Below are 20442 nucleotides of genomic sequence, written 5' to 3' on the forward strand. Positions count from 1 at the left end.
TGACCTATACTTATGTATAACTGGGCTAATAACTCGCTAACTAGCAAAGAATATCAACAAATGTGCAGACGCGCGGCTCTGCGGTCTGATCTGAACTGCGCATTCACTCGCGGATGATTGAAAGTCCGCTCGTGGGCTACTCCCGCAAATAGAATTCTACTCGGTTCGGACTGACTCTGCCTACAACAACATCACAGACTCAATCTTGCAAAGTTATATATGTTTTGGTTTGTTGCATTGAAAAGGGGCTGATATAATATCGATTCGATCACAGAAAAAACGTTGATCTATATAGTGCAAAATAATGGGGCGAACTCAGCTAAATTCAATCTCTTGCGTCTCTGCGCGGCATGGCATTTCTTCTTCTCTGCAGTCCTGGAGGAAGTGCGCGGCTGCGCAGTTTAGAGGGAACATTGCCTGCAGCACACCTTTCATATTATTGATGAATCTAGATTTGAAAACGTCATTAAGCAAGCACACATTATGTCCGTTAGATAGTTATTGAGCCATTGCAAGATGTCTGATCTAGGCTTAATTCAGATATCGTATCGGATGAGTGGTGGCAATTAGTGCTGATAAACAAAGGAGTCTGCTCATACTGAATCCTTGATCATAAGTTTATTCAGATCACAAGCTTCCAGCATAAGTGACAGGTGACATGACACCCGGAGAGCGACGCCTCAGAATGGCTGCTCGTTCTGCCCTCTCCTTCGTTTTCCCCCCTATTTATAAACAATGATGCTCCCTCTTCTGGCCAATCACCAGTCTCCCCTGTCCACAACACACTTCCTGTCTGTTGTATGTGGCGTTACACCTAAAACATTCCCTCTTGATACTAACATAAACAACATTCCATTTCTTCATGAAAAACATTTAACACCATCATAATCTTAATACACTACACAGACAACCTTAGAAAAAGTAAGAAATGATTAACCGTATCAAATGGCTTCGACAGGTCAATAAATAAAGCAGCGCAATGATTTTTATGGTCTAAACCACAGGTGTCAAACTCATTCCACGGAGGACCGAGTGGCTGCGGGTTTTCACTCCTCCCTTGTACTTGATTAATCAATTAAGGTCACTAATTAGTAAGGAACTGTCGTAGTAAATATAAAATGTTATAGCTTGGTCTGACTAAAATCTTGTGCATGACCCATTTTAATGTTAGGAGCTTGTTTTCAATCAATGCTGTTCCTATGCAAGAACAATGGACAGAGCCAATATCTTCTCAAGGACAACACCCACGCCACAGGCCACAATCTGGTTGCTCCCCACGAGTCTTTCCTTTGAGAACATACACACATTCACACACACATCTCCATGCATACGCACACTCATTCTCATGCCTCACGAGTTACGCACACACCAACTCCACTTCTTTCTACTGGTCGGGTGCCAAGGGCAGAGGACTCTGCCGTGCACCAAATGGGGCTTCTACTCTGGACAGAGCAGACCCGCCTCCTACGCCTCGGGAACCAATCAAGGGACTAGAAGAAGGACCCCTTCCTTTGTGTTACATTGTATAAAGTAATGCTGTAAACTCTTTTTTATCCTTCTCAACTGTCTCCATAAGAGGCAATTGATTGGGTCCATGCATTGGGCCCATGCATGTAGCTTGAGCAGTACCAGCTATCTCTGTGTTTAATAAACTGCCTTTTGCTTAAACATATTCCTCTCTGTCTAGCGTCGTTGGTTTGTACTTCCTCTCCTTATGGTTTCACCAACAAAAATGGTAGCAGAGGATGGTTTTTAATTCGATCTAAAAGTTGGTGCGAGAGGAAAAGGCAAATCATCGATCTAAAAACAGACGGAAGAGTGACCTGAAAATCCAGGAGACATCAACTATTCCTCTCACTCAGGAACCTGATCAGAGCGCTCTTCTAAAAAGGTACGCAGAGCCTGTTAAAACGAAATCTTGCATATTGTATTATAGACCAATACCAAATTTTGATCAGTAGTACTGAGTGTGAGTATGAATACTTGTTAAATGATTTCCATCCTAAATGAATTAAGGCATAAATGAGATATCTGGTACTGTGAACACTGAGAACTGTGATTATATTATGAGAGTCTTACCAGTGGCTGAATACTGATGGTTGTATAGAGTCTTACCAGTGACTGAATACTGATGGTTGTATATTATGAGAGTCTTACCAGTGGCTGAATACTGATGGTTGTATATTATGAGAGTCTTACCAGTGGCTGAATACTGATGGTTGTATATTATGAGAGTCTTACCAGTGGCTGAATACTGATGGTTGTATATTATGAGAGTCTTACCAGTGGCTGAATACTGATGATTGTATCCTATGGGTTAAATTGCGATTTAACACAGTATGTGGATAAGATTTGACCCACAACTAGATTCCTAAAGGGACCCAGTTTGAACTGAGACTTTTTGCATAAATCCTATTAGGGGAGGTCCTACCCTATAGGTTGCGAGGAGGTTGAAGTCAAAACTGTGGCAGAGTTCTAGACATTAGGTGGGGGAGAATCACCGAAATTGACCAGAGGTACTAAATTCCCTTGATAGGGATCCAGTTGCTTCTGTGACTTCACATAATGAAGGTGCCTTTTTAAGGTTGTGTGAAGGGTGCAGTCGAACTGAGACTATGTTTTAGGACGCTCTGGTAATCTAAATTCAAGTTGCTTCTCCGACTTCACATGTTAAATTGGTCCTTACAAAAGGACGTGTGAAGGGTGGCAGTCGAACTGAGAATGTGTTCTAGGACTCTTGATAGCCTGAATACATTAAGCATTGTAATTCCAATTGGCTTTTGGCTGTGTGTTTTCATGTATTATAACGTGTAACTTTTGGCTGTGTGTTTTGATGTATTATAACGTGTAATGGATGATGGGAAGTAATAGTGAGACTTATGAGACTGAACACCAATCTGTGGAATTGAGTGAATTTGACCTAGGGTTTCAGGAACCAGGGACTGGGGAGACTGATATTGAGGTTGTGCATGATTCTAGAACAAGCGTTAGATAACTAAAGCGTGGTGTGTGCTGTGTGTAGAAATTACTGCATTGGTATATGTGACTGGAATTCTGATTTTTATGATAATGATTGCATTACACATAATATAAAAACAATCAGCCTCTTTACATACGAGGGTGTCATACATGAGATACGTCTGTAATTGATACCGATAGAGGAGAGTAGGAGGGTGCAACCTAAAAAATCTGACACAATGTGTGTGAAAGGGTCTCCTACAGTCGCCCCAGACACCAGCACCACTCCTGGCCCCACCTCACTATACAGCCTAAAAGGCACCATGACTTTTGGCCCACAACCACAACCATGGCCTCAGCAAGGCACTCCACCAGGTCCTCCTAGAAGAGGGAACTACCTGTGCTACCATTGTGGAAGAACTGGACATTTCAAGCGTGATTGTTGGGATCTGCAGAAATCTAACCATCAACACCCAGGGAGGGGAAGAGACAGTGGTAAACCACAATGGAGAGGTAGAGGAAAGGGAGGACCCCCACAATAACCATAAACCCAACTGTCTGAACTCCAGATGCCCGAAGGCGTGATCCTCATCCAATACTACTACCACCGACATCACAGACTGAATTCAACCAAGGCGATATAGCACAGTTACAGAGCTCAGCAGACCCTATGAACACTCAGTCTGGGCCCAGGAGGGGGCGGCAGAGGACAGGACAAAACTCTGGAGGTGCCATGATGGAAGATGAACCAGCTAGACTCTGCCCAGAACTGTTGAGTGAAGCTCACGGGCCCACACATGAGGGGAAGTTTAAAACCCTCCAAAAGGTTTCACACATCTGGTGGCACCCTCACATGACAGAAACTGTAGACAGGTTTTCAAAATGGGTAGAGCCAATTCCTACAGAAAACTACAGAATTAGAGGATGATAGGTCAGTCATTAAAGTGGCTACAAACTAAATTAATACCCAGATATGGTATACCAAGGCAGATAAGATCTGACAACCACACATTGTAGCAACAAACACCTGAAAAAGGTGGAGGTAAGATTCGGAATCATGCACAGATTCGGTTCAGTAACATCCACAGTCCCAACCAAACATTTAAAGCTAAAATAACAGAGGTTTGTGCAGGAACAAAATTAACATAGGTCCACCAAGGGAGGGAGGTCATATGCCCTCCCTTGATGTACAACAGATAGAAATGACTGATTATGTGATGAAATTGACGGAATTTTCTGCAGCACTCTCTTCTCAGGTGCAGAAGGCCCAAGAGGGGGAGCTGTCGGGAAGTACGCTGCCACTGAAGGTAAAAGTGGGAGACTGGGTGAGGGTAAAAGTCCACAAGAGAAAGTGGCTGGAACCCAGGTGGACTGGACCGTACGAAGTGAAGGAGGTTACTTCACACTCAGTCCAGGTCAGAGGTAAATCAGGCGCACCCTGGCACCATCTAACACACTGCACACCAGCCCCCACTCCTTCTAGATCACTGACAGAAGTCAGGGCTGATTTGAGCAGCAAAACCACAATTTGACACCAAAATGAAGATGAAATAGAATTTGAATAACAGCTTTGATGCATTTAATCGTGCACTAGAGGGGGACTAACATTGTTTAATTAATGTTTTTTACCATTGCATTATGCCTAATCATGTGTTGTTTTTCTTTTCTACATTATTGTTTTTCTTTTAAGACTGATTCAACTATGCTTAATGCCAACATAATTAATGGATCACGTCTAGTAGACGTGAAGGGGGGGATTTGTCGTAGTAAAAATAATTTGTTATAGATTGGTCTGACTAAAATGTTCTGTAAGAGCCATTTGGAGCCTGTTTTCAATAAATGCTGTGCCAGGTCAGAGAGCAAAAGGTCAGAGAACAAAAGGACAGAGAAAACCTTATCTTATCACCAAATGGCCTAGGAATGTGATAATAGACAACACCCCCACCTCCGGCCATAAACAACAGATACTCCTCAGGAGTTCCCTGGACACACAGACATTTCATTTTCACGCACACTCATTCTCAACCCCCCTTCTACTGGTCGGGTGCCAAGGGCAGCCCTGCCGTGCACCAATGGGGCTTCTGCTCTGGACAGAGCAGACCCGCCTCCTACGCCTCGGGAACCAATCAATCGACTAGAAGAAGGACCCCTTCCTTTGTGTTACATTGTATAAAGTAATGCTGTAAACTCTGTTTTTTATCCTTCTCAGCTGACACCATTAGCGTGGCATATGATTAGGTCCATGCATGTTAATTAGCAGGATCCCATGCATATAGCTTGAGCAGTACCAGCTATCTCTGTGTTTAATAAACTGCCTTTTGCTTAAGCATATTCCTCTCTGTCTAGCGTCGTTGGTTTGTACTTCCTCTCCTTATGGTTTCACCAACACTACTTTTAAAAACTTATTTGGAAATTTTAGCAACTTTTGAAAATTGACTCAAACACTAAAATGCACACAATTTCTTTCAAAATGACACTAAAACGATTTTCTCTGTCACACACTCAGTCACAATACACTCAGTCACAACACACGTGTCTGGATGCAAAAGTGCATTGTGAGTGACTTCAGCAGCAGGCGCTCAGCTCGTGCACAGGCAGCAGCGCCTGCTGCTGCCTGTGCACGAGCTGAGCGCCTGCTGCTGAAGTCACTCACAATGCACTTTTGCATCCAGACACGTGTGTTGTGACTGAGCAGCACAACAACCTGGAGAGAGCTGGAGAGAGATGCCTAGCACACACATCATTATTTGAGTTAAGTTTCTTGTTCAATAAGATAGCATATATATTACATTTTAGTCATTTAGCAGACACTCTTATCCAGAGCGACTTACAGTTAGTGAATACAATTTTTTATTTTATTTTTTTACACTGGCCCCCCCTGGGAATCGAACCCATCAACTGAGCTATATCCCTGCCGGCCATTCCCTCCCCTACCCTGGACGACGCTGGGCCAATTGTGCGCCGCCCATGAGTCTCCCGGTCACTGCCGGCTGCGACAGAGCCTGGATTCGAACCAGGATCTCTAGTGGCACAGTTAGCACTGCGATGCAGTGCCTTAGACCACTGCGCCACTCAGGAGGGTTATTAGCTTGTACCTATAATTGTTCATCAGTTAGGTAGCATGTTTACTAACTACCAATACACTACTAGTTAATAAGAAAATAAATCAAATGTAATTGTTCAATAATTCAATGTGTAACTAAAAATATCTGATCATATAAAATGTTATGTGTTTATATTACTTTTGCAAATACAAATATGTGATAATAAACAAACAATAAACAAATCTAAACTAACTAATGTCAAATCATATTTGTCGCCGAGATGGCCAGTCAATTTGATTAAGGTTATTGTTTATTCTACGTAATGTTGCAGTTTTACGTTATTACGTAATGACTGGTAGGGCCCTCCCAGGGATCCCGGAATGCACGGACCGTTGCACTGTGGTGGGAAACAGGAAGTTCCGGCAGGCGCGCCCATGCCACGTTCTTCAGAATAAAAAAAGCGCCAGAACTGTGCAGTCAAGAAGATAACCTTTTTGTCCGTTTCTATTTATTACTAGAGGTATGTAATAGCACGATTAAACTTTCTAATGTCGAAAGAACATGTCATACCATGTTAGGTAACACATCCGTTAAGGTATTATCACGTTTGGTAAAGGTTTGATGTGTTATTTTTGTGTCAAACCGATTGAGTGAAAGAACGTGGTAAAAACTATTTTACAAGTCACATAGCTAGATACTTTGGGTTTGTCTGAGTGGATGTACATAATTTTCTCATGTTAGTTCAATAAATAATCAATTTATTTTAGATTTCTGAGTTCGTTTAGCATATTATTGTTTTTGTGTTAAATTCACGAGTTGGTAAAATGGCGGCTACTCTCGGTCAGCGTCAACGGGACTTCAGTGAGGACAGTGTGGGTGCATCAGATAGAGACAATTTCACGGTCGGACTACTGTTTTGAAGATGAATGTAATGATTATCAGTTTTCTACATGTGTACTAATTTTCAGACATATTCTGTTGTTATCAATAAATGTTGCTATGGTGTGAACAGGAAATACAATTGGTTTTTGAAGTAATACAGTGAAGACAAGGTTATTAAGGAAATTAGACACTTAACTTAAATTAACACCCAAAATGAGTATTAGCACCTATTTCAGTCCAAGTCAAGCACTGAATTAGATAATTGAACAAGAAAAAAATGAAAATATTTTTAGAGAATAAAGAAAGTGCCAGAACTGTCAAGACTAACTTTTGTGTCTGTTTCTCTTTATTACTACTGGACGACTCAGATTAAGTCTGAGGCCGGTAACATCAACAGTGAGGACAAAACCCAGCCTGCCTCACTCCTTCCACACTGAGTCCAAACCTACAGTCACTCGGTCCTGATTGTGACAGTTGAGCCCAGTTTACTGCAGGATCCAGAGATGGCATCAGTGAAGCTGGAAGACTGCAGTCAAACATTGGAGCTGAATGTCAACATTAAAGATGAAGAAGAGGAGGAGAAGAATGGGAAATCTGTTTGTCACGGTAAGAGTAGGTTCTAGATAACTAAGTTTGTTGGACATGATTTGGAAAGGCACACACACACCAGTGCATTCGGAAAGTATTCAGACCCCTGGACTTTTTTGACATTTTGTTACGTTTCAGCCTTATTGTAAAATTGATTAAATTGTTTTTTTCCCTCATCAATCTACACACAATACCCCATAATGACAAAGCAAAAACTGTTTTTTATCAGTTGTTGCAAAAACAAAAACAACAACAACTGAACAATTACATTTACATAAGTATTCAGACCCTTTACTCAGTACTTTGTTTAAGCACCTTTGGCAGTGATTACAGCCAAAGTCTTAATGTGTATGACGCTACAAGCTTGGCACACCTGTATTTGGGGAGTTTCTCCCATTCCTCTCAGCAGATCCTCTCAAGCTCTGTCAGGTTGGATGGGGCGCGTCGCTGCACAGCTATTTTCAGGTCTCCAGACATGTTCGATTGGGTTTAAGTCCCGGCTCTGGCTGGGCCACTCAAGGACATTCAGAGACTTGTCCCGAAGCCACTCCTGCGTTGTCTTGGCTGTGTGCTTAGGGTCGTTGTCCTGTTGGAAGGTGAACCTTCGCCCCGGTCTTGAGGTCCTGAGCGCACTGGAGCAGGTTATCATCAAGGATCTCTCTGTACTTTGCTCCAATCATCTTTCCCTCGATCCTGACTAGGCTCCCAGTCCCTGCCGCTGAACAACATCACCGCAGCATGATGCTTCCACTGCCATGCTTCACCATAAGGATGGTGCCAGGTTTCCTCCAGACGTGATGCTTGTCATTCAGGCCAAGAAGTTCAATCTTGGTTTCATCAGACCAAATAATCTTGTTTCTCATGGTCCGAGTCCTTTAGGTGCCTTTTGGCAAACTCGAAGCGGGCTGTCATGTGCTTTTTGCTGAGGAGTGGCTTCCGTCTGGCCACTCTACCATAAAGGCCTGATTGGTGGAGTGCTGAAGAGATGGTTGTCCTTCTGGAAGGTTCTCACATTTCCATAGAGGAACTCTGGAACTCTGTCAGAGTGACCATCATGTTCTTGGTCACCTATATAGACAGTTGTGTGACTTTCCAAATCATCTCCAATCAATTGAATTTACCACAGTTGAACTCCAATTAAGTTTTAGAAACATCTCAAGGATGATCAATGGAAACAGGATCCACCTGAGAAAAATGTCGAGGTTCATAGTCTCATAGCAAAGGGTGTGAATACTTATGTAAACAAGGTATTTCTGCTGTTTTATTTTTAATACATTTGCAAAAATGTCTAAGAACCTGTTTTCACCTTGTCATTATGAGGTATTGTGTGTAGATTGATGAGGATTTTTTTTATTTAATCCATTTCAGAATAAGGCTGTAACGAATCAAATTGTGGAAAAGGTAAAGGGGTCTGAGTACTTTCCTAATGCACTGTACATATTGTGACGTCACGAGAGGCTACACAGCTTTCAGCGGGATTGCTCAAGTAGTGCAAGGAGACAAGGTTCAAACAAAACAAGGATTTTATTATAGGTCTTGGGAAATTAACGAAAATATAACAAAATTCTGTTCTCTTGTGGCTCTTTAAGGGTTAACAGTTCAGGGATGTCTCTTCCACATCCAAAATCATAATTCTCACTCGCTCAGATAACTTTTCCCCAGCCTTACTGTAGTTCACGTTGCAGCTAGTGGCCAACCCAGCAAAAAGTCCTTCCAAATGTCTCTCACGTATTTCCACAGGTGCATATATCCAAAGGTGAGTATTTCCCAAAGGTAAGTATCTCCAAATCCTTATATTCCTCATGGAAGTGGACGTGCAGCACTCTTGTCCTCCAGAGAGCCCAGGTTGGAGACTGTGTCTCTTCACCCCCCACACACTCCCTCAGTGTGTCTCTTCCCTTCCCAAACCTTCAGCTCATCAGCCCCTCATTTGTTTCAGCTGTGTGGGAAGATTGGCCATAGAGGGGTGGAGTTCCCGATCATACCAGCAGATGGAGCCATAGCTGTCTGGGTTTGCAGCCATCTCAGGGGGATGTAACGTCCCTCCAGGACACAGCCTCTCGTGACATCACAATATCCAAAAGTGGACCTAGAAGTTTGTCCTTAAATATCTATTGGGAGCCCATCTGGACCTTCCGCTTAACCTCCCTTCATATTGAAAATAGCATCAGATATTTCAACACCATCCAATTCCTTTTCCAGATCCAATTTAGTGTCTTCTGAAGTAGAGGGAAAATCAAGACCTGACTAGTTCAGTTCTCAGGAGATTCAGAGTTGTAAAGTGTGTTGTAGTAGGAAGCAAATGTTTGGTTTATTTCTACAGGATCCGTTGATAATTGTCCTTGTAAATTATGAATTGCATTAAAGGCTGAATTTTACTACTTAATGTGCCAGGCCAGCAATTTACCAGGTTTTTCACCTTGATCATAGAAGGACTGTTTCAGCCTAGTTAAGCTGTTTGCAGCCTTTGAGGTGGGAAGTTCTTCATACTGAGCTTTAAGACCAAATCATTCCTTGTTTACTTCTACTGAGTTATCCAAAAAAGCTTCCCTCTCCAATTCTCTCATTTTCTGATTTATTAGATTTGAAAATGGTAAAACGTATAATTTGCCCCCAAATATGTGCTTTGAAAGCCTCCCATCTGGTACTCGCTGACGTTTGGTCAGTGTTCAATGTCAGTGTTCAATGTCATCTATATGCACTCCAACGTAATGTAAGAAGTCTGGGTCCTGTAACCATCTGGGATGTAAACGCCATCTAGAGGATCCTTTTACTAGTTTTGTATCCCTTTAGAACAGGGGTGTCAAACTCATTTTAGCTCAGGGGCCACATGGAGGAAAATCTATTCCCAAGTGGGCCGGACCAGAAAAATCATGGTATTTTCTTTGTTTTAATACGATCAACATACAACATAAAGCTGGAGCCTGAGGACAGTGTGTCCAAAATAGTACAAGCACAACATCACTATTAATCATAAAACACGTCAAGTTTATTTGAAAATTCTAAAGAAAAAGAACACACAAACACACAATGCCTCAGTGATTAACAGAACTGTTTCACAGATCACAGAACTATATCAGGGTGTCATTTCTCAGGCAGAAATGTAGATAAAAATAATGAAATCCTGTTCCCAAAACAAGTGCAAGAACCACAGAGTCAAGAATGGGTTAAATATACAAATAAAATAAAATCAATTAAAAACAATAGCACATCAATATAAAAACATATAAACATAAAGCTGGAGCCTGAGGACAGTGTCCAAAAGCACAACATCACTATTAATCATAAAACACCTTAAGTTATTTGAAAGTTCTGAGGACAAAGAACACACAAACACACAATGCCTCAGTGATTCACAGAAGTATATCACAGATCACAGAACAATATCAGGGTGTCATTTCTCAGGCAGAAATGTAGATAAAAATAATGAAATCCTGTTCCCCAAACAAGTGCAAGAACCACAGTCAAGAATAGGTTAAATATACAAATAAAATAAAAACAATTAAAAACAATAGCACATCAACATAAAAACATATACATAAATCTGAAAGCGTTGCTCAAACTCCCGTAACAGTCCCGTTATTTTATCTTTGAACCGCTTCATGTCTGCCACATGTTGGGTCGCACACACATTTTTCAGACAGGGGAAGTGCGCTGCATCACCACCGGCAAGTTGCGTCTCCCACAATGACAGCTTCAACTTGAAAGAACGTATGCTGTCATAATACCGCTTGACAACTTTGTTGCGCCCTTGCAGCTGTTTGTTCAAGTTATTCAGGTGCTCTGTAACATCCACCATAAATGCAAGGTCCGGCATCCATTCTGCGGAATGAAATTCTAACACTGGTTTGCCCTTTACTTCCATGAACTGTTCAATTTCTTCTCGTAAATCAAAGAAATGCCTCAGCACAGCACCTCGGCTTAACCATCTTACCTCAGTGTGGTATGGCAGGCCATAGATGTGGTCTTTCTCTCTGAGAAGGCTGTCAAACTGACGGTGATTCAGGCTTCTGGATCGGATGAAATTAACAGTTTGGATGACCACCTTCATGACGTTATCCATCTTTAATGACTTGCAACACAAAGCCTCCTGGTGCAAAATACAGTGAAAAGTCAAAAAATCACGTCCTCCATTTGCAGATTGCACTTTCTCTCTGAACTTTGTCACAACGCCTGCTTTTTTCCCGATCATTGAGGGCGCACCATCTGTAGCCAGGCTGACAGCGCGGGACCAGTCCACTCCGACCATGTCCAGCGCGTAGACGAGTGCGGTAAAAATATCAGCTGCTGTCGTTGTATCTGTCATCGGCACCAACTCCACGAACTCCTCGGTGACGGTCAATGTGTCATCAACTCCGCGGATGAAAAAATGGCCAGTTGTGCAACATCTGTAATGTCCGTGCTTTCATCAATTGCAACCGAAAACGCAATAAATGACTTTACTTTTTGCTTCAACTGGCTGTCCAAATCCTCTGAAAGATCGGAATTCCTGTCTGCAACTGTGTTTCTTGTCAGGCTGATATTTGCAAAAGCCTGCCGCTTTTCAGGGCACACAATCTCCGCTGCCTTCATCATGCATGTTTTTACAAATTCACCCTCACTAAATGGTTTTGAAGCCACTGCGATTTCATTAGCAATGAGGTAGCTAGCTTTCACTGCAGCGTCACTAATGTCTCGGCTGTGAGTAAACACAGACTGCTGTTTCTTCAGACCCGCCAACAGTTCATTCACCTTCTCTCATCTCCGCTGTCCTTGAAAGTTGTCATATTTGTCGGCATGAAGACTCACATAGTGGCGACGAAGGTTATATTCTTTCAGCACTGCAACATGCTCTGAACACACCAAACATACAGCTTTCCCATTCAATTCCGTGATTAAATAGGATGACCATTTTTCTTGGAACACTCTGCACTCTGTGTCCACTTTTCTATTTTTTGACAGAGACATATTGGGGCAATGAGGGTGCCAAAGCACATAATGTTAAAAGAAGAAGCCATAATAAATATCGCGGGCAAAACAAAGTAGCTCATTGGCTGCACGTGCTTGACCTACTTGCTCTGCCCCGGTATAAACAGTTTGCTTGCTAAACACAATTGCTATTGCGCCATCCAGTGGACGCAATTGGAACAGCAGTTTATTTTATTGAATTAAAAAAAATATATATATATATATATATATATTTTTTTTCTTTCAAAATCATCTCGCGGGCCGGATTAAACCCGTTTGCGGGCCTGATCCGGCCCGCGGGCCGTACGTTTGACACCCCTGTCTTAGAGGCTTACCTAGAAAGACTCACACCTGTAATTGCTGCCAAAGGTGATTATAACATGTATTGACTCAGGGGTGTGAATACTTATGCAAATTAGATATTTCTGTATGTTGTGTAGATGGGTGTGAAAAAATCTATTTAATCAATTTTGAATTCAGGCTGTAACACAACAAAATGTGGATTAAGTCAAGGGGTATGAATACATTCAGAAGGCACTGTATCTGCACCTATGTGACGTAGTACGCAATTCTCGGGGAACACTTTTGGCTCGTGAGTGCTACTTTCAGAACTACTGGCAAAAAAGTATACAAAAGTACAGAAGAATCTCTTTAATGTTTAACTATTTTTTTTCTCTGAAAAATATATTATTTTATAAATTAAATAATGTTGCCTATTGCATTTACAACACAACAGTACAACAACAAATCAAAATACCCCAAAAATAACTTGAAACATGTTTTAAATGCAATATATTTTTATTACTATTCTAAAGAAATTAAATTACAAACAGAAAATGGAAGTCTTCAAAGGTGGCAGTCTCCATGTGATCTCATTTGGAGATGTAATATCTGCAGCTTTTATTCAATATCACTTGGTTTAAGAAGTAGTCCTCAGTCTTAATTGACGCAAACCTCAGTGAGCCCAGACTGTGTGTAGCATGGCTTCTCGGTTGCCTCGTAGTTGGATGCCTCAGCATTGTCAGATACAACTTTGGCTAGCTTGGTGTCGAATGGGTTCAATGCCACCTGGATGGCAGGCTCAGAGTCAGGCACAAGGAAGTTATCTGGGATGCTAGGCAGAGGCGGCTCACACTCTCTCAGGCTGACAGCACTCTTTCCAGGTCTCTTTTCCGACTCAGATTTGTCCTTAGTGGAGATGAAATCCTTTGACTTCTGCAACTCTTTTGCAGAATCGTCAGAAATGGGGGCACACTGTGGTGTGGATGATGCTTGTTTCAAACCAAACCGTGAAGAGATGCTCTCCCGAACTCTGGATGCCAGTGTCTGTGGTTCAGCGGTGGCTGGTTCCCTTTTCTTCAACCTGGCAGTGGCAATAGCATCAGATCGCCTTCTAGCCTCCTTGGAGATTCTCACAGCATCATAGAGAACCACTATTACGATGAAGCCATAGAAAACGAGCCCCAAAATCAGGTTCACCTTCACAAGTGGCTCGGAGTAAGAAGGGTCAGTCAATATGTTGACTCTGGGTTTGATCTTCAGGGTGCTCTTCTGAGCTTTTGGAGCTGGAGCCTGAAGATTTTCTTTGAAGACGTTGTTGTCACCTTGCAATGCTTTTTGCTTGTAAGCCTGTAGATAAGGAATACGTTTCTCCACAATCATCTGTGGGACTTTAGCTTTACCTGGGAAAGTATCATCTTTCATCCTCTGAAGTTGTTCCAGCATCTGGTCCACTTGCACCATTTTGGTCAATTTTGCAACATTGGGGATGTCCTGAACAGGGTGGTCCTTCACTGGCATCAAAGGCCTGTGCTCTGGAACAGAAATCAGGGGCTCTACAAGCTCCGAGGGCTCTTTAGAATTTTTTGAGGAATATCCTTTTGTCAACTGGCCCACGTTACCTGGAGAAGAATCGTCTTTCACCCGTAAACTCTCAAGTTGTTCCAGCAATGACTTAAAATTGGTCTCTTTTGTAGCATCAGGGTTGTTCTGAACAGAGTGGTCCTTCACTGGCATCAACGGCTTGTGCTCTGGAACAGAAATCAGGGGCTCTACAAAGTCCGGGGGGTCTTTGACATTTTTTGAGGAATATCCTTTTGTCAACTGGCCCACATTACCTGGAGAAGAATAGTCTTTCACCCGTAAACTATCAACTTGTTCTTTTGTAGCATCAGGGTTGTTCAGAATAGGGTGGTCCTTCACTGGCATCAAAGTCTTGTGCTCTGAAGACACCAACACATTTGCAGCAACAGGCGAAAGGAGACAGAAAATAACAGCCAACAATAACATCTTCATGTTGCACAGCCCACCCTTCTGGGAGAGCTGTGCCATTTTGATTAAAGAAATCGTCTTTCAAAAGTAGGCAGTACAAATTACAAGTCAAACTACTAGTTGGCTAGCTGTGCTTTGTAAAAGTGAATTGGGTTTACTGTTCACTGTCAAACATACACAAGATATGGACCCAACATGATGTAATAGAAGAATCTGATTATAACATCACGTGTTCCAGAATGTTGTAACCTGCTCCTCATTGTATTCATTAATTCAGATAATTCATTAATTCATCTCTTTGGATACATTTGGCAATTAGTTTGACGTGCAGTCCCTGTCCCTAAACTGCTTTCTCCTACGACTTTGGCAAATGCCCCCGTGACCTACAGCTCCTCATATACTACCAGGTCATGGTAGTATCTACACTGGTGCTGGTGCTTGCGATGACCCAGCTAATTATGAGCTTTCTGACCCAGGGAGTGAGACAAACATACAGCTTTCCCATTCAATTCCGTGATTAAATAGGATGACCATTTTTCTTGGAACACTCTGCACTCTGTGTCCACTTTTCTCTTTTTTGACAGAGACATATTGGGGCAATGAGGGTGCCAAAGCACATAATGTTAAAAGTAGAAGCCGTAATAAATATCGCGGGCAAAACAAAGTAGCTCATTGGCTGCACGTGCTTGACCTACTTGCTCTGCCCCGGTATAAACAGTTTGCTTGCTTAACACAATTGATATTGCGCCATCCAGTGGACGCAATTGGAACAGCAGTTTATTTTATTGAATTAAAGAAAAACAAAGTTTTTTTTTTTTTTTTTTTTTTTTTTTTTTTTTTAAATCATCTCGCGGGCCGGATTAAACCCGTTTGCGGGCCTGATCCGGCCCGCGGGCCGTACGTTTGACACCCCTGCTTTAGAATAATCACACAAGGGAATGGTCATTCAAAACAATAGTATCATATCCACTTCCTGTTTACATTGGGAAGCAATGAGCAATAAACTAAAAAGTAGTCTACATGAGAATATGAGTTAAATGTGAACATGAATTCTCCCTTTTACTCGGGTTCTGAGTCCTCCAAGGTTCACATAGATTTAAGTCCTTAATGAAATGCTGTAATTTCTTTCTACTCTGCAAGTGGGAAGTGTCTGAACCAGAGGAGCGATCTAGATGAAGATCAAGAGTGCAATTAAAGTCCCCTGCCATTAGGACCTTACCAGGAATGGAGGCTATCAATAGAAATACATTCTCAAAGAATTTGGGATTATCATCATTAGGACCATCAACATTAACCAGATTAATATGCTCATTCAAAAGAGTTCCCTGTATCTAAATGTATCTACCAGCTGTATCAGTTATAATAGTATCCACTTGAAACGGAACAGATTAGTGAATTAAAACCATAACACCATGAGAATGAGAGGAGAAACAGGATGCTACTACTGGCCCTTGCCATCTCCTGCATACTTTAAGTAGCTTATCCTTCAACAAGTGAGTTTCTTGTAGGAACACAATAGATTAATGAAGTTGTTTAAGCCTAGTAATAACCTGTTTTAAGCTTGGATAGTTTACAAACTCCACGGACATTCCACAAAGTACATTTAAGTTTAGCATTTGAAGTCATTTAACCAAAGATGTAAACATGGAATAAGCTATAGCATAAAGGCATGTCTAAAATATGTTTAGTAACCACAAGGACCGCAGGAATATTTTGTAGTGAGGAAAATATGTAAAGATCTGTTGGAAGAAACAAACATAAATCTATCCTAACAACACAGGGTATTTTGCTAGTAGCCTATCTAGCAAGATGATATAATAATAATAATAATAATAATATGCCATTTAGCAGACGCTTTTATCCAAAGCGACTTACAGTCATTCATTATTTTTTTTGTGTATGGGAAATATGTGAAATATCACGTAGTATTTGTTTGAAAAGTAGCAAAGAATAGCTCCACCTAAAACAGTAACGCTAGTTAGTGAAGCCTGAGACTAACGTTAACGTTACAGTATGGACCGTCCAAAATAGTGGTAGATGATCCACAACACAGGGTCTGCTGCTAGTAGCTACCAAGTAACAATATGGCCCATACGTATAGCGTTAACGTAGTATACCATGATACGTTTATAAACCAAAAAAAGTATCAAAGATCAGAAATGAACAGCCTACGTGAGAAAAAGAGATATCATTGAATATGTGATACGTTACCCAAAGGCCCTTTGCACATGATGTTAGGTTAGAGTGTCAATCATTTTAGTCCAAGGATATGATCAAAAGGCCTCCATTCTTAAATGGATGAAGTTTGGAACCACCAATACTTTTTCTAGATCTGGCCGCCCGGACAAACTAAGCAATCGGGGGAGAAGGGCCTTGGTCAGGGAAGTCACCAAGAAGCAGGTGGTCACTGAGTTCCTCTGGTGATGGGAGAACCTTCCAGAAGGACAGCCATCTCTGCAGCACTCAACCAATCAGGCCTTTATGGTAGAGTGGCCAGACGGATGCAACTCCTCATGAAAAGGCTTGAGTATGTGAAAAAGGAGCAGCGTTCATCTTTATTATTGATGTTTGATGAAGAGTATCTACCACCCTATGTAAAGCTGGGATATATAATATACCCCATAAGAGAGTTTGTGTAAAACCTGATGCAATGCAAGAAATGTAAAAAGTTTGGCCACATGTCAAGTGTTTGCAGACGGAAGGAATATGTTATTGAAGAGCATGTGAATGTAAAATGTTGTAACTGTGGTGGGGGTCATATTCCTGAATTCCCAGAGTGCCCTGTTAGGGTGAAAGAGGTTGAGGTGTCAAGGATCAGGGCTGTACAGCAAATCTCCTATGTGGAGGCGGTGAAGAGAGTTATAGTAGCAAGAGGCCACAGTTCTGAAGAAGATATGGCGGTGGATGCACTGCAACCAGTTGCAAAGGTTGTACGTCAATCAAGTGATCTGGATACACTTATTTTGAAGGTGGATTTTTTAGTATTTATAGCCACAGTTATTAATTTTACTGCACAATAAGTCCAAGAAGCTGGACATCATTATATCTGTAGCTGAGAAGTTTTTGGGCCTCCAAGACTTCACGGCAGAAGCCCTGCAAGGTCTACTGTAGCCAGAAAATGTTCCACCCTCACAGGATCCTTCTGAGCCTGTGTAGGGACCTGATTAGAACAGAAAAGCAGGCTGATTTAGTTCAATTTTAATATAGTTATTGATAGTTTGTATGATTTTTTAGAAATACTGTATACACTGAACAAACATATAAACGCAACATGTAAAGTGTTGGTCCCATGTTTCATGAGGTGAAATAAAAGATCCCAGAAATGTTCCAGACACAAACTTATTTCTAAAATGTTGTGCACACATTTGTTTACATCCCAGTTAGTGAGCATTTCTTCTTTGCCAAGATAATCCATCCACCTGACAGGTGTGGTATATCAAGAAGCTGATTAAATAGCATGATCATCATTACACAGGTGCACCTTGTGCTGGGGACAAGAGTAGCTGAATAGGTTCTTGGCAGCATCTAATGGGGATCCCTAACAAATACAAAAATGCCACTCTAAAATGTGCAGTTTTTTCACACAACACAATGCCACAGATGTGTCAAGTTTTGAGGGAGCATGCAATTGGCATGCTGACTGCAGGAATGTCCACCAGAGCTGTTGCCAGAGAATGTTAGGTTAATTTCTCTACCATTAGCTGCCTCCAATGTTGTTTTTGAGAATTTTGCCCAACCAGCCTCACAACTGCTGACCACCGTGTAATGGCGTTGTGTGGGCGTGCGGTTTGCTGATGTCATTGTTGTGAACAGAGTACCCCATGGTGGTATCGGGGTTATGGTACAGTGGGGGAAAAAAGTATTTGGTCAATAACAAAAGTTTCTCAATACTTTGTTATATACCCTTTGTTGGCAATGACACAGGTCAAACATTTTCTGTAATTCTTCACAAGGTTTTCACACACTGTTGCTGGTATTTTGGCCCATTCCTCCATGCAGATCTCCTCTAGAGCAGTGATGTTTTGGGGCTGTCGCTGGGCAACACGGACTTTCAACTCCCTCCAAAGATTTTCTATGGGGTTGAGATCTGGAGACTGGCTAGGCCACTCCAGGACCTTGATATGCTTCTTACGAAGCCACTCCTTCGTTGCCCGGGCAGTGTGTTTGGGATCATTGTCATGCTGAAAGACCCAGCCACGTTTCATCTTCAATGCCCTTGCTGATGGAAGGAGGTTTTCACTCAAAATCTCACGATACATGGCCCCATTCATTCTTTCCTTTACACAGATCAGTCGTCCTGGTCCCTTTGCAGAAAAACTGCCCCAAAGCATGATGTTTCCACCCCCATGCTTCACAGTAGGTATGATGTTCTTTGGATGCAACTCAGCATTCTTTGTCCTCCAAACACGACGAGTTTAGTTTTTACCAAAAAGTTATATTTTGGTTTCATCTGACCATATGACATTCTCCCAATCCTCTTCTGGATCATCCAAATGCACTCTAGCAAACTTCAGACGGGCCTGAACATGTACTGGCTTAAGCAGGGGGACACGTCTGGCACTGCAGGATTTGAGTCCCTGGCGGCGTAGTGTGATACTGATGGTAGGCTTTGTTACTTTGGTCCCAGCTCTCTGCAGGTCATTCACTAGGTCCCCCCGTGTGGTTCTGGGATTTTTGCTCACCGTTCTTGTGATCATTTTGACCCCACGGGGTGAGATCTTGCATGGAGCTCCAGATCGAGGGAGATTATCAGTGGTCTTGTATGTCTTCCATTTCCTAATAATTGCTCCCACAGTTGACTTCTTCAAACCAAGCTGCTTACCTATTGCAGATTCAGTCTTCCCAGCCTGGTGCAGGTCTACAATTTTGTTTCTAGCGTTCTTTGACAGCTCTTTGGTCTTTGCCATAGTGGAGTTTGGAGTGTGACTGTTTGAGGTTGTGGACAGATGTCTTTTATACTGATAACAAGTTCAAACAGGTGCCATTAATACAGGTAACGAGTGGAGGACAGAGGAGCCTCTTAAAGAAGAAGTTACAGGTCTGTGAGAGCCAGAAATCGTGCTTGTTTGTAGGTGACCAAATACTTATTTTCCACCATAATTGGCAAATAAATTCATAAAAAATCCTAAAATGTGATTTTCTGGAAAAAAATCTCAATTTGTCTGTCATAGTTGACGTGTACCTATGATGAAAATTACAGGCCTCTCATCTTTTTAAGTGGGAGAACTTGCACAATTGGTGGCTGACTAAATACTTTCCCCCCCCCGCTGTATGGCATGGCGTAAGCTACAGACATCTAATCCAATTGCATTTTATCGATGGCAGTTTGAATGCACAGAGATGCCATGACAAGATCCTGAGGCCCATTAAATACTTATTTCCCTCATTAAAATGCTAATAAATTTATAACATTTTTGACATGCGTTTTTCTGGATTTCTTTGTTGTTATTCTGTCTCATTGTTCAAATAAACCTACCATTAAAATTATAGACTGATCATGTCTTTGTCAGTGGACAAACGTACAAAATCAGCAGGGGATCAAATACTTTTTTCCCTCACTGTACATGGTTTGACACCAGTATTGCCAGCATTTGTTTTATTCACTGGGCTATCTAGAGTGATCAGAGAGTAGACTAAAGAAGGGAAGTAGACAAACTGCCAATGTTTTAAAAGTTCTATGAAATGAGTCTGTGTAGTTACTAACCCTTGTGATAGTGAGTGGAGGATGATATGGCTCATCATTTTCACTCAT

This window comes from Coregonus lavaretus (genome assembly GCF_964263955.1).
Source record: "Coregonus lavaretus genome assembly, contig: HAP1_SCAFFOLD_48, whole genome shotgun sequence".
Lineage (NCBI taxonomy): Eukaryota > Metazoa > Chordata > Actinopteri > Salmoniformes > Salmonidae > Coregonus > Coregonus lavaretus.